Below are 15335 nucleotides of genomic sequence, written 5' to 3' on the forward strand. Positions count from 1 at the left end.
TTCAATAAAAATATTAAGATAATTCAGTTAGAGGCAAAAAATAGTCTTTTCAACCACAGGAAAAAATGATCAGATATTTATATGTAAAGAAAAACATTTAATCTTACACCTTTTAAAAAACTAACTCAAAACGGGTCACATATATTAACATAAATATTAAATTATGAAACTTCTAATGCCTAAAATGTTTTAAAATGACACTATCTAGTACATTTTTCATATATTGCTGGTGAAATTATAAAATGACATAACCATTTTGGTTTGATAACCTTCTAAAAAATTAAAACATAATGAATTAACAAATGTGAATATATACTCTAGAAGAATAGTAAAATACATTAAATACACACGTTAGAGCTAGCAGATTGTTTCCTAATTTTAAAACTAGAAAATAAATATTAAAAAGTTTCAAGCATATTTTTAATATAAATGTGATCATAATTAGAAGTAGAAAGAAGACACCCAGATACCTTCAAATTCAGTAGGCAATATTAAACCAAGTAAAATGTCATCCACTTAGCACCAGCAATGTATACATATATATAACCAATAAATATTCTCTAAAACTTAGAATACAAAGTATTAGCATAGAAAATTTAGCCTTAGAAAAGGTAAAACAAAATGACAAGAGGAACAGTATCATTTTTATTTGTTATAACAATAAATCAAATTATGTACATATTTTTTTAATCTAAACACTTCAAAGTGATTTTCTTTTTTTTTTTTTTTGTTTTCTCATATTTATTTTTTTAAAAAATCCAGAATGGATCAAAAAGAACAATCTCAAGGATATAGGTGCTAGATGCGCCAGAGGGTAGCTAGAAAAGTATGCCTTAGGAACATTAGGGATTTAAGAACTACCTTATTTTAAGCTACCTAACATAAATAGCTTAGTTTTCCACTGACCAGCTTCCTCTGTCCCACCTACTACAACTGTAGCACAGCTAGCTCTCTTGCGCTGCAAGGCCTCAGCCGAAGGACCCTGAGTACACATCGGCTATTACAGCAGTGCTCTTGACCAACTAGGATCTTCATCCTCATTATGGTCTCATTCCAGGTTATTATGGTGCATCTCCTTCATTGCGTTTGATACAGTTTCACACCTTGAAAATATTGCCACTTTAGCACAAACTAACAGGAAGTCTTTATAATGATTAGTAAATCATCTACCCCTAACCCTTTCACATGCAGCTGAAAATTAACAGACCAGGGAGAGAACATTGTGAACTTTGTACTGCCCATTAAATTATTGCCCATTAAATGTTCATCAGCTAATGGTCACTAAATTTACATATCAAGGAAATTATGTATTGAATACTGCAAAAATACAGTAAAGACTGAAGGTTGCCCATTTCTGCTCAGGAAGTGCCTTCACTCCTAAGCTTCATATAGAATGTGGTCTTTTTGGCTCCAATGTACTATTACTGTTTCTCCTCCTTTTGATCTTCCTTTTGTTCCCCAGTGCCAGAACTTCCAGAGCCTTCTCTCTCAGATGCCATCTTTTTGTATGCCATTTCAAAGAGCTTTAATGATGCCTGCTGAAGGGAGGATGCTGCCTGCCTGATGTTTTCTCCCGTTTCACTGTCTTTTCGAGCCAGGAGCTCCCTCATTTTGGATATCTCTTCTTTAAGTTTGTTGCACTCATCAGCAGGTAATTGGTCCTTGAATTCTTCCATCTTGGTTTCTGTGTCATGAATGATTCCTTCAGCCATGTTAACTGCTTCAACTCGTTCCTTCTTTCGCCGGTCTTCTTCAGCATACTTCTCTGCATTTTTAACCATATTTTCAATATCATCTTTACTTAATCCACCAGAGGACTGGATTACAATCTGCTGCTCACGTCCAGTGCCCTTATCTTTTGCAGAAACATGTACGATCCCATTGGCATCAATATCAAAGGTAACTTCAATCTGAGGGACTCCACGAGGGGCAGGGGGAATTCCAATCAAAGTAAACTGTCCAAGAAGTTTGTTGTCTCCAGCCATCTCTCTCTCACCTTGACACACTTTAATTTCCACTTGAGTCTGTCCATCAGCAGCAGTAGAAAACACCTGACTCTTCTTGGTTGGAATAAGTGGTGTTTCTATTAATAAGTTTGGTAAAGACACCTCCCAGAGTCTCAATGCCCAGAGACAAAGGCGTGACATCCAGGAGCAGTACATCTGTGACATCACCAGCCAATACACCTCCTTGAATGGCAGCTCCAATGGCCACAGCTTCATCAGGATTAACAGCTTTACTTGGGGCTCGGCCAAAAAGATCTTGCACAGTTTGCTGAACCTTGGGCATTCTAGTCATACCACCAACAAGAATCACTTCTCCTATGTCACTTTTGCTGACTTCTGCATCCTGCATAGCTTTTTGACATGGAGCAATGGTCCTCTTGATTAAATCAGTGACAATCCCCTCAAATTGAGCCCGGGTCAGCTTCATATTCAAATGCTTGGGTCCAGAAGCATCCATTGTAAGATATGGCAAATTGATGTCAGTCTGCACAGATGAGGAGAGTTCACATTTAGCCTTCTCAGCGGCTTCTCGAACCCTCTGAAGTGCCATATTGTCTTTGGTCAAATCAACCCCTGTCTCTCTCTTGAACTCCTTCACAATGTGTCGTAACAAGGCCTGGTCAAAGTCTTCACCACCAAGGAAAGTGTCCCCATTGGTGGATTTCACCTCAAACACGCCTTTCTGTATTTCCAGGATAGAAATGTCAAAAGTGCCACCACCTAAATCATACACAGCAATGATTTTGTCTTCAGATTTGTCTAAACCATAGGCCAGAGCAGCAGCTGTGGGTTCATTAATCACTCGAAGCACATTCAGTCCAGATATCTGGCCAGCATCCTTAGTGGCCTGCCTCTGTGAGTCATTGAAATAAGCAGGGACTGTGATTACAGCATTTTTTGCTGTGTGACCCAAGTAATTTTCTGCAGTTTCTTTCATCTTCATCAACACAAATGCTCCAATTTGACTTGGAGAATACAGTTTTCCATGAGCCTCAACCCAAGCATCACCATTGGAGGCACGGACAATTTTGAAGGGAACATTTTTAATGTCTTTCTGTACTTCAGGGTCATCGTATCGCCAGCCAATGAGACGCTTGGTGGCATAGAATGTATTGTTTGGGTTGGTGACAGCCTGTCGCTTCGCTGGCAACCCAACAAGTCGTTCACCATCTGCTGTAAAGGCAACAACGGAATAACTTCCTTTAACATTCCATTTATAAATCTACTGATGACAAATTTTCTCAGGGGTGTGGGTATGTGCATGTGTGTGTGTGTGTGTGTGTGTGTGAGAGAGAGAGAGAGAGAGAGAGAGAGACTTCATTTTGTCTTTGTTTCAAAACACATTATCAATAGTATGAAATTCAAGGTGAATTTTGTTTGTTTCAGAACCTTAAAAACATCCTTTAATTTTCATGGATTCTGACAAGAAATCTGTGATTGTTCTTATTTGTTTCTGTATATATGATGTTTTTATTTTTATTTTAATTCTTTTTAAAATTCTCATCTATAATAATCAAATTTGAGAACATCTTTGGCCATTTCTTTGAATATTTTTTTTCTGGCTTTCTCAGTACCTTCATCTGGGAGTCCACTTACATGTATGTTAGACTACATGATATTGTTCCCCACAAAATGTATGCTCTGTTCATTTGTTTCACTCTTTTCCTCTATGCCTTATTTTAGATAGTTTCTCTGTCCTAAGGTTCACTGATCTTTTCTCTACACTCTCTGTCAACAGACTTCATTTGATTCTAATTTCCATTTCAGATATAATATTTCTGTTATTTAAGTTCCATTTAGGTTATTTCTCTTATCATGTTCATGTTTTCTTCCACCTTCTTGAACATATTTGTAATTGCTGTCTTAATCTATGTCTGCTAGTTTCAGTCATATTTTCTTTGTGCATGCCTGGTAGTTTTGTGTTTGATGCCATTCATTATGAATTTTATGTTGCTCTTTACTGGGTTTTGTCATGTTATTTTATATAGCATTAGATTTTGCTTGGGCATGCATTTAAGTTACTTGGAATCAGCAAAATTATTTTGAGGTTGTTTTTAACCTTCATTAAGGCATGTTGAGAGCAGCCTGTAGCACAGAGCTAATTTATCCTCACAATGAAGGTAAGACACTTCTGAGCATTCCAGTCAATGCCCTTCATATGACAAATTATTTTCACTTAGCAGAAATATGAACTCTTCAGTTTGAGCTCTAATTGAGAATTATTCTTCCTACTCTTGTGGCATTTCCTCTCTAATCTCAGTTTCTTCCCATGCATTATAGAGATCATTATTCATCAGACTTGTGGAGACACCCCTGCAAGACCCCCCAGAGTTATGTCCATGTACTGCTTCCTTCTCATGGTATTCTTTCCTGTAACTTCTAGGTAACTTGGCCTTTTGGGTTTGAACCTCTTTCTTCTCAACTTGGTCAACACTCTGGTCTCTGGCATGCACCCTCCTGTGCTATTGTATAGGTAATAAACTGACACAATTGTGAGCTCATTTTGTTTCTTTTCCTTAAGGGTCAAAATTCTGCATCATCTCTTGTCCAGTGTTTAATGAGGTGAGTAGGGAGATCCAGTTTTCTATTTGCTTATTACTCCATAAGAGTAAAGAGAAGGAGCACACTTATTTAAAAATTTTTTTAAATGTGTTCCAAAACTCCTATCTGCATTTATTTTATTTTAATAGTGAAATACAGGAATAGTAACTGGCACAATGTTTGAAGGTGAGGGAAGTAAAATACATTGGGAAATATGAGAATATGTTATACTAAGCAAATCATCTCATCAGAGATACCAGTAGCTAGCAAAAACATATATGGATGTCTTTGATCTAATATTAGTTGCTTATGAGAATGAAGGCATCTCATAGTTTTGTTTTTTATTTTCTAGAATCACATTTTTCCAAACTCTAAATGCCTAATTATTAGGAAGAATCCTTTCAAAATCAGAAATAACAACTAATTCAAAGAGATTTAAGGAAGAAGTCCTACCTGATAGTCTCTTTTCTTCCTAGAAGGAGATAAGGCTCCATCTTCTTCATAGACTAAATTAACTGTTCCTCCATGACAAAATAAGTCATTAACATAACATTGCTATGCCCTGTGTGACTTCAGTACTCCTTTCATATTAAAGTTGCCTTCTAAAAGCATTGCAAAATTTCTGCCTCTTTTAACTAGGCTGGCAATTTTACACTTTTGAATTACCCAAATTTAGATCCCAAGGACTTAAGTGCCTTCATACCCCAAAGAGTCATAAACTCACTTACATTTGCTCGGTGTAACTCATCCTTCTTGCCAAGCCTTTAATGAGTAATTCACTATGCTGATCCATCTCATATTTGTTAAAAGATAAAAATTGTTTTTAGAGGTGCTTAGCTGTATAAGTCTATTCACCAAAATAATGCCATAACTACTTAGAGATGGCATTTACCCTCATGGTCTGATTATTGTCATTTTTTAAAGTATGGTTTTATATAGGATTTGGCATTAATTTTTCCCACTCAAGTCCCACATGCAAAAAGTATCCTTGTTTGTTTATCTCCAATTGCCACCAGTAAAGACAGACAGACAGACAGACAGACACGCACACACACACACACACACACACACAGAAATCATCTGTACTATGATTTTAATAGATTTGTGCAAGTAGCATTTGAGCATGCTTCTAATTGCTGAAATAATTAGTAAATAATATGCTACCATCCTAAAATAACTTGTTTTAAAGGATGAATTAAATGCAACCACAACTATTCCTCAAATGCACAAGCCTTCGTTTAATTTTGTATAAATTATTACATTGATTACCAAATTATTTCTTCAAAGGAAGCATGAGTGTAAACTGTAACCCAAGGGCAACATTCTAAATGATGAATTAGTGCTGATTTTCCCATAAGAGTTTTAAAATTCTTCAGGATGTTGCTTTTGAATATTCAAGAAGAAAAACTACACAAAAAGACAAGATAATAATCAATCTTTTTAATAACAGTAGCAAATTTTTATGTTGAAATTCAAATTCCAGATTTATCATTGATCCTTTCAATGTACTTGAAATAATTTAAATATAAATACCTGTGAAATAATTTATTTGCCTATTTGTATAAAGTAGTAGTTCCCTGGCTCATTAGAATAGGGGAACCCAGCAGAAGTTTTGGAGGAAAAACATTTTTGCATTATTGGAACATTTTTACTGCCACACTAAAGTGGATTATTGTTACATGCTTACTATGTTAAGAATATTGCCTGGTGCATAACTGGAGTTCAATAATTTGCATGTTAAATGAGTAAAGGAACAAACTGAGTGATATACCATCTTTTACCCATAAAATAGAGGCAATATTAGCTATTCCATAAGGTAAATATTATAGGTTTAAAACAAATACGTGAAACAAACTTGCTGTTAGGGTTATACATGTTTGTGTGTGTGTGTGTGTGTGTGTGTGTGTGTGTGTGTATGTGTATGCAGTCTATATCTGTTATACACTATAGTCATATATAGTTATAAAACTTTATAACCCCACAAAGGACAAAGTTGCAAAATGGGAAATAAAAAGTAAATTACTGGGATAGGGTCACACCTGGTTCCAAATTCCCTGTTGGGATTCTGATACTATATGAAAGCCTCTGATAATGCATATATCTGTCTGATTTAACCCATTAAGTCCCATGTTTTCAATTCTGTGAACATAATAATTATTGCAAAGTTACCATAAATGGTATATCTGTTATTCAATGTAAGTTTTTCTAGGTATTGGACCAAATGGGCTAATGTTACACATTCTGGAAACGGCATTCCGTCTTTGAAGAGTATAGCCTCCTTCACTGTGCCTTTAAAAAACAATTCCAACATGAATTGTTGTAGCTGCTATGAAGCAGCTGCTTTTAGATGGGGCAGCAAGTGATCTGACCAGTGGGTCCATAGTCATAATCTATCCCCCACATCACCATCACAACAAAGTAGGTCTCCTTTCTGATGTCATGCTATGTAGAATTTGATGCTAAGAGAGCAGGTATTCTATAAACCCCAAGAAAGTGCTGGATAAATTTCTATTGACAGGAAATCTCATACCCAAAATAGTTATCTATCCCAGAATAGAGAAACCATTGGCCTTTCCAGAAGGTAAAAGCCCCATGCGGTTTACTTGCCACCAAGTGGTTGTTTGGTCTCCTGGAGTAATTATGCCATGTCAGGGGTTCATCAATGCTCTTGGTTATGGGCATTGGATGTTCAGAGGCCGTAGTAGACATATTGGTCTTGGTAAGTTGATAAGTCACTGCTGTCAGACTCACTTATATCCCTGACGTATACCCTCCATCTCTGCCACTATGGCCTCTCTTCCTGTCTCTCTTTCATTAGTTCCTGATCATGAAGACTGGGTAACACCAAATGATGAAGGAATTTTGTATATTTGGTTGTACACTGCCTCTTCTGAAATGTATGCCTTCTGATAGGCATTACCATTAGTGAAAAATCTTCACTTCTTGTTGTCTTTCCTATCCTTTGTATCCCTTCCACTGTCTGCCATTTCAGCTTCACTCAGACCACTGCTTTCTCTAGGTTTCAAAGAACTACCCTAGCAAGTTTGTTTAATTGCCTGGAATCCTTGGGAGAGTGTTAAATCTTTTGTCCCAAGAAAGCACACCCAAGTTAATAAAGTTTTGTCTATACAGTTTTACTTTTGGCCTCCTCAACCACATCTAACCTCCTCAATCAGACTTCCTCAAAATCTAATCACAGGTATACTCCCTTGGCTCCTGCTTTTACCTGCTAACTAATCCTTGCTTTTCCTCTCTCATCAAGCCCAGCACATGCCCAGTAAGGTTGTATTGGTTCTTAGCCCTAGTCATCAGCCTGACAACCAGGATAGGGAGTTGAGGCATTCCTGATGGGGCACCTGCTTTGTGGGAAAGAGACCTCTGCAGCACAGGGAAAGCACCTCCTTGCAATTTCTATAGATTATGAGACTCAGGAGATCTGTTGCACCCAAAACCCTCAAAGACATTTTCCTAGATGCCTCCATCCCATGTAACAGGATCCCAGGACATGCATTGACTGCACATTTAAATGCCTCTGAGGCTTTAGTGACTCTAACTATAAAATGCCACATCTGCTATGTATACTTCTCTACTATAGGAGACTGGGGCTTACATGTAAGCTACCGAAAGTCCCTATGACACTTATATTTGAGTTTTTAACTGTTAACTACTCCATTTGCCATTACCCTTTTAGGATATCAACACAACTTATCAATAATAAACCCTCTGGATTTCAGTTCCCTAAATTACCTCAAGTGAAATCTTAAGTGACTGGAACTGAAACAGTATTTGCATCCTTCAAACTCACAGTCTTCTCAGGGTGGGATCCTCTCCTCACCATGTGGGAAAAGAGCAAACTAGTTCTCAATCCCATCTTTGTGCCTATTTTCTCAGATCCCTCCTAGTATCCACTTTACCCTTTATATCCTCAGAGAAGCAGGTGCCATGATAAGATTAGACGTACAAGAGATCTATTGAGGAAAATGTTTGTGTAGGATAAGGAGGATGGACCAGAATTAGACATGGAGTACCTTCAGGCTATGGTACAGATATGACTCCTGTGAAAGGAGAGAGAGAAGGAAGGATTGGAAAGGAAATCCCCAAAGCATAGCAAAGTTATGAGAAAGTTTCAACCAAGAGAGTGGGGAGCCCCCAATCAAAGGCTACTCACTGGTACTGGGATAGAAATGGAACTTAATATCCCCGCCAGGCTCCGCCATTGGCTGGAAGCATCTCAGAGCAAGTATGCATTGAACTTTCATAGGAGCAGTGACTGGTGGCCATCTCAGGCTTCCTGCAGCAGGCTGTCAGCAGGGCATCCATATGTGAACATCGTGAAGGATGAAAGGCTATCTGAAGTAAATCCTCTGGGAAGTCTGAGAATAAATTAATAATGGGATGCAGAGAAAACTAATCTTGACAAAAGGTAATTAGTAGACAATATGAAAAGTTACACAAGAAAGACATATGATCACAATTAACTGTGGGTCAGTTGTGAGTTACATTTTGAATAATCATATTAAGCATGGAATTTAATGAAGAAAAATGTACCAAAACATCTTAAAACTACATTGAAAGGATAAGAAAAGGAAAGTGTGGATAGAGCAGCATGGGATAGCAGAGAAAACTTTTTTCTATAATAGGAAGTCTTTATATAACTTCTAGGAAGAAAATATTAAGAAATAATAGTACAAGTAATTTATTTTAAAATATTAAAATAATAATAAACATAACTGAAATGGTTGAAAGTGGTTATCTCTAGAAAGCTAGAATTTAGGGTGGGAAGGAATGTAGCAAAAGGACTACTGTTTTTAAAATACTTATGGTATTTTTTTATTTTAAAATTCTGTCAATGTTTAACTTTGAATAAAATATTATTCAAATTTTAAAGGCAAATAGACTGTCTATATAGCTATAAATCCAAGTGAATGATATTAATTTCATGTAATTCTCAGATATTCTGCAATTGAAGAGTGCATGGATAACTTACGTCCTATATCTAGCTCATAGTCAATAAAAGGATATTCTCTTATTCTCATTCCAGATTTTACTGCAAGCACTTTAGCACGTAAAATTAAAAATATCAACTACCATGTCATGAAAAGATTGCAAAAGTTATGTTTTCAAATCAGGCGGTGGGGACTTTTATGGGGTTTTTTAGCTCGATTTCTGATAATACACACTTGGCTTAAGGTTCACTTGTGTCAGCTGTTATCAGCTGCCCATGTGCGTCACTGAGTAAGCTTTGTGGTATTATCTGCAGCCAAAGGAAACACAGAGGAAATCATCACAGGAGCTCCACACATTTTAATCAGTTAAAAAAGAAGTCTGCTCCTTCACCGGTATTTCCACAGGGACCCTCCACAGCAAGTCTATTATACAATAGCAATCAAAAAATGCAAAACGAAAAAAAAAATACGTATGGATTCTGATAGCTGCAAATTCAGCATTAAAAACAGAATTTGTATTAAGTCAGTAGTCCTGGAAAACCCTCTTGTTTCAAAATTTGCATTGTTTTCCTCAAATTTCTTTCACTTTTCCTAAGAACAATTTCCATCACCCTTTCCTTTTTCTCCCACACCTTATTCAAGGACAGATTCATCTTGTTTGTGTAAAAATCAAAAATATACAGGGTATGGATACAGCTCAGTGATAGAGCACTTGCTTAGCATGAATGAGCTCCTGAGTTCCATCCCCAGTACCGGAAAAAAAAAAAAATCCCTAAGACACACACACATACACAAACAAGTTTTGCAAAACTCAGTTTCAAAAAGATGAAATATTCATGTATGTAACATGAATAAATTGCTCCGTAACACCAGCTAGTAGAGTTGTTCAATTTTTGTTTTCCTATGTCAAATTATTCCTGGATCCAAGTCCTCCCCCTCAGAGGTAGGAAAGCAGCAGATAAATATTAGTTTTTGGTACTTAATTCCACTCTTTGCAAGGGAATGTACAAGGATCCCTAGGCTGACCAGGTTCAGAGAAAATAGAGCAAGTCCAGTTTCTTATTCCACTGTGGTTGCCAATTTCCCTGCCTCATTTGAGCCCAGCATTCTGCTGTGGCACTGTATCCTTCCCTGTCATTAACAACTGATATTGGAGCAGCATATACAGGTGACAGAGACCCCTCTTTGTTCCTGATCTCTTCAACAGAGTGTCAGTTCAATTACGAGAAGTTGTATGACTGCCTGCAGGCTGTAGCTCCTAAGGTTTCACCTTTACAAATGCCCTCATGATAATCCACTTGAGCAGATAGAGCCTACTTTTTTCCTTTCTTTTTTTCTGATAAGATTGTTTCACCAGGATGGAAAGAGATGGGGAATGGAATTATTGCTTCCTTAAATTATTAATACTCGCCCTACCACATTTTAAAAAATGCTTGAAGTTGCTTATCCAATTTTTCTTAAGGTAATGAAGAGTGATTGTATAATGCTTATTTTCATGCCTAAAATAATTACAGTGATCCCTTGCTAACCACAGGAAGCTATGCTCATGAAAAGTTCTGGGACTGGCAGAACAGTTGGTTGGCAAAAATAAAAGGTTGGATAGAAAAAAAAATGTTAGTTAAGTATATGTAAAACTTGAAAGTAGAGCAAACAAAAATCTGAAAGTCATCTTGTCCAAAGCAAATCATATTTGTTATTAAAACTTGTTCTGGGGCTGGAGGTATAGCTCAGTGGTAGAGTGCTTGCCTGGAAGGCACAAGGCCCAGAGTTCAATCTCCAGCACCAACAAAACAAAACAAAAGCAAAAACAAACAAAAAAATCTGTTCTGGTAGGAAATCCTCTACCACAGCACTTCTTTTAACTGTTCCAGAACCACTATTGCTGTCCCATGATCTGTAGAGGCAAATGCATTCATAGCCTGACTACCCAGTTAAAAAAGATTGAGAACCATTTTATACTGCTTGAAATTCAGTGTCTAACATTTGCACCCTTTCTATACCTAGACCCAAAGGCTCTGTCCTACACAGGGCTCATGAAAGGCCTTACAAGAACTGGTAACATTTATTATATAGTAATACAGTGATCAATAGTAACATATTAAAATAAAAACTAACAGTAATAATTGCATTAATATAATAGGTAATAGTAATACATGAATAAATTGCTTTATAGCATTTAAGGTGTTTGTTAGAATTGTCAAATTTCTTTTTCTTAATAAAATAATACCTGATGTTGAACCCTCATTCACCAAAGATGGCAATAATTTCATTATCTGTTATTGTTGGGGCTCCCTCATTTCCTTTTACAGAAGGTTTATGTCTTTTTATAAATTAACAAGATTATTTCCACAGCCTGGTTTTTCATACATTTGTTGAAAAGACAAAATTTTAAAGATATTTTTTCTCTGCATAAGCCCTAAAGACCTATACCCAGAACTGAAGGAGGAGAAATATTTTAGAGGGTTAAGATTCTTTTGTTGCATACAGATCACCAGAAAGTTCCTGCTAAAATATTAATTTTGGGCCCCCATTCCTGGAAGTTATGATTCAAAGTTTCTGAGGAAGAGCCCAGAATTTTTTTTATTATAATAGTGAGTCTAACTTATTATAGAGTTTAGTAAGTAGCTTTGATGACCAGGTTTAAGAATACCTATAAGGGATAAAACAAAAACTTGCACGAGTGAAAGATCTCATATTTTAAATATTTGTTATAAGAATTTAAATTGTATAAATGGATACTACAGTTCCCAAAACTGTGGTTGGCAAGAGATCACTACACTTTTGTTAGATATGTCTTATTTCTTTCGTTCTTTCTTAGCACTCAACATTTTTTATTGTGGCAAAATATACATAACATATAATTTTTCATTAAACCATTCTCAAGTTCAGTGGTATTAAGCACACTGACATTATTTGGCAGCCATCATCACCATCTATCTCTAGAACTTTCTAATCTTCTCCAGCTGAAACTCTGTTCCCATTAAACACTAATTCTCCATCCCTGCTTCCCCTAGACCTTAGCAATGACCAATCTACTTTCTGTCACTATGAATTTCAGTATTCCTAGATACCCTCATGTAGGTGGAATCATATAGTATTTGTCTTTGTGTGTGTGTGTGTGTGTGTGTGTGTGTGTGTGTGTGTTGCTGGAGATTGAACCCAGGGCCTTATGCATGCGCCACTGCTTAACTCTCTGATTTTCTAAAGTGCCAAATACAAGCCTAATCTTATATTTTTGAGTTTTCATTCTATTTGTCCCTGCCTTTGTAAACTCCCTAAGTTTGTTTTTATTTTTTCCACCTTCAACATGCTCTCCCATGACAAATTCACTGTTTTCAGAACTTGTTATTTTCGCTTCCTTATGGTTTCCAAATTCACCATCAAACCCTGGGTTTTCTCTTCCAGTTTCTATCGCCTTTCAGCCGTATCTTCATGAGTGAGTAAGCTATCTTTCAGGAGCACTGTTTCATTAGCCATGACCTTTCTCCCACATGTTCTATTTATTCTTTCAGCACATGCTAAACTCTGCTTAAGTCCATTCTACCTTTAAAAAGAAAAATTCTCAAGCCTATTTCCCATTTAGCAATCCACCAGACTTATTTCAATTGCTGAAAACAGACACATGCACACACACTTACACATGTAGACACTTGGTCTTTGTTCTAATTAATATATAGAATGGTGTGGTTATCTTGCACTTTGCCCTAAGAAGCAGAACCAATAATCACACATAGTCCCAGTTTTTACTTCAGAGAGAAATAGATCTTTTAGGTTGTTAGTCAGTTTTCTATCACTATAAAGAATTCCTTGAAATAATCAACTTACAAAGGGAAATTGGGTTTTTTTAGCTCATGGTTTTGGAGAGTTCAGTACATGATCTATTTGCCCGATTGCTTTCAGACCTTTAGGCACACCATGGCAGGAGTACACATCAGAGCAAAACCACCCATCTCAGGACCACAGTGCAAAAGAGATAAAGGAAGAGACCAGAGTCCCACAATCCCCTCCAAGGGCATTGCCCTAGTGACCTGAAAACCAAGCCCCACTTCTTAAACTTTTCCACAACTCCCAATAGCCTCAAACTGAGTGGGGACCAAGCCTCTAACACATTGGCCATTAGGGGCCATTCCAGATCCCAACTATAGTATAGGCAAAGATTAAAAACAAAAAATACTATATCATTTACCTCACCCCTATATTACTTACATAACAAATGCAATCATAAACCCCACTACTTCTCTTGCCAATGCCTGTACAGATGTACACACAAACACAACTTTCATAGTAGCAGTCTGTTACAAACTCCCCTCATGGCTGAATTACAGTAAGTTCTTGGCAGGGTCCCTTTGTCCTGCCTGCTCCGAGTGACAGAAGTAACTGAATCACTGGCTCTACCTGACCAGCAGCCAAATGACCTAAGGCTGTTAAGTCTCAGGACCTCCAAGTACCAGAAATTAAAAAAACATCCTTCAAAAAACTTGATAGGAATCTCCAAAACAGACTTTATATTCAAATTGCTGTTCTCTCACCAGACTGTACTCAGAAATTAGCCATTGACTCCCCCTGGCTGCGGAGCTCTGATGGTGGGAATACACAGGTCAGTTCAGACAGAGCTTCACATGAGCCCTTATCTTCCACTGACACACACAAAGCAAGTGTCCTCTGGGACAAAAATTATAGATCCCTGGATAAAATAGCAGATGGTGAGGATTATTTCTTTATTTGCAAAACATCATTATAAGGGAGTAAAAGAATAGGCCAAATTTTAAAACCAGAATCTAAAAGGTGGGGGAAAAGAGTCCTGGGTTTTTTAATAGAAACTTTCTCCACTCCACCCCAGGAGAAAAATCACCTACTTCTTTACACTTTCCTTTTTTGCTAAATTCCACCAAAAAAGTCTTAGATCTCTAACTACAAGTACACTTCCACAACAGCATTGAACTTACTCTGTCAAAGACATTGCTTTAAAGCAAAACAAAACTCAAAACAAGAAAATGTTATTAAATTAATTTCTTAAAATAATTTTTGGTGGTGGTGCAGTGAAATTGACAGTTTCATATATCACTAATTGCATTCTAAATGTGTATCATCATTTTCTAAAGCAATTTCTTGATATGTGTCCAGAACTATAAAAAAGTTACACATTTGAATTTAGTAATCATGCTTCCCAATGACATCACCTAAAATGGATAACATGATTATATTTAAATATATATTTATGAAAGTGATATTTTAATTGAAAAATAGTCAAAAAAGAATAATGTTTTTAAAAGTTACAATAGACTTTTGCTATTTCTTATTATAAATAAGGTTATGCAAATGTAGTAAATGCAAAAAAGCACCTAATAGATTACTAAATATAAAAAATACATCCACAACCATATGAAATGTGCATAAGAGTCTGTGAGGATAAATGACAAAATGTACACAATTGTGTATTAAGGTAGTAGTACTGTGCTCTTTCCTACAATCAAATATTTTGCAATGTTTTTGCATTATTTTTATAATTTAAAAAGATGTCACATTTTTAAATGATCAGCATCATATGGTTATATAAAATCATTATTAAAACAACTTTACAATGATAATGAATGCATAGTTTCTCTAATACATTTTAGTTTCTTTTAAATGCATATAGATTATTTTTCTCATTTACAATTCATCTAAGATGATTCCAAATGCTCTAAAAACCTAATGCATTTACTCCATTTGGTCTGCTAAGCCAGCTATTTTATAATCTATTGCCCAAATGATGTCTCAAATGTGTGCAAATACAATGGGTTTTCAAGCTTATTCAATTCCTAATGATATATCCTGACTGAGATCTGAAGTTTATATTATT

At 36.3% G+C, this 15335-nt stretch overlaps 1 pseudogene; it reads right to left on the reverse strand.

The window, feature by feature from the left end:
- Nucleotides 1-1416: 1416 nt before the first annotated feature.
- On the reverse strand, nucleotides 1417-3047 carry LOC144256530 (stress-70 protein, mitochondrial pseudogene; annotated as a pseudogene).
- Between the last annotated feature and the right edge of the window lie 12288 nt (nucleotides 3048-15335).

The sequence above is a fragment of the Urocitellus parryii genome, chromosome 8 (assembly GCF_045843805.1).
Source record: "Urocitellus parryii isolate mUroPar1 chromosome 8, mUroPar1.hap1, whole genome shotgun sequence".
NCBI lineage: Eukaryota > Metazoa > Chordata > Mammalia > Rodentia > Sciuridae > Urocitellus > Urocitellus parryii.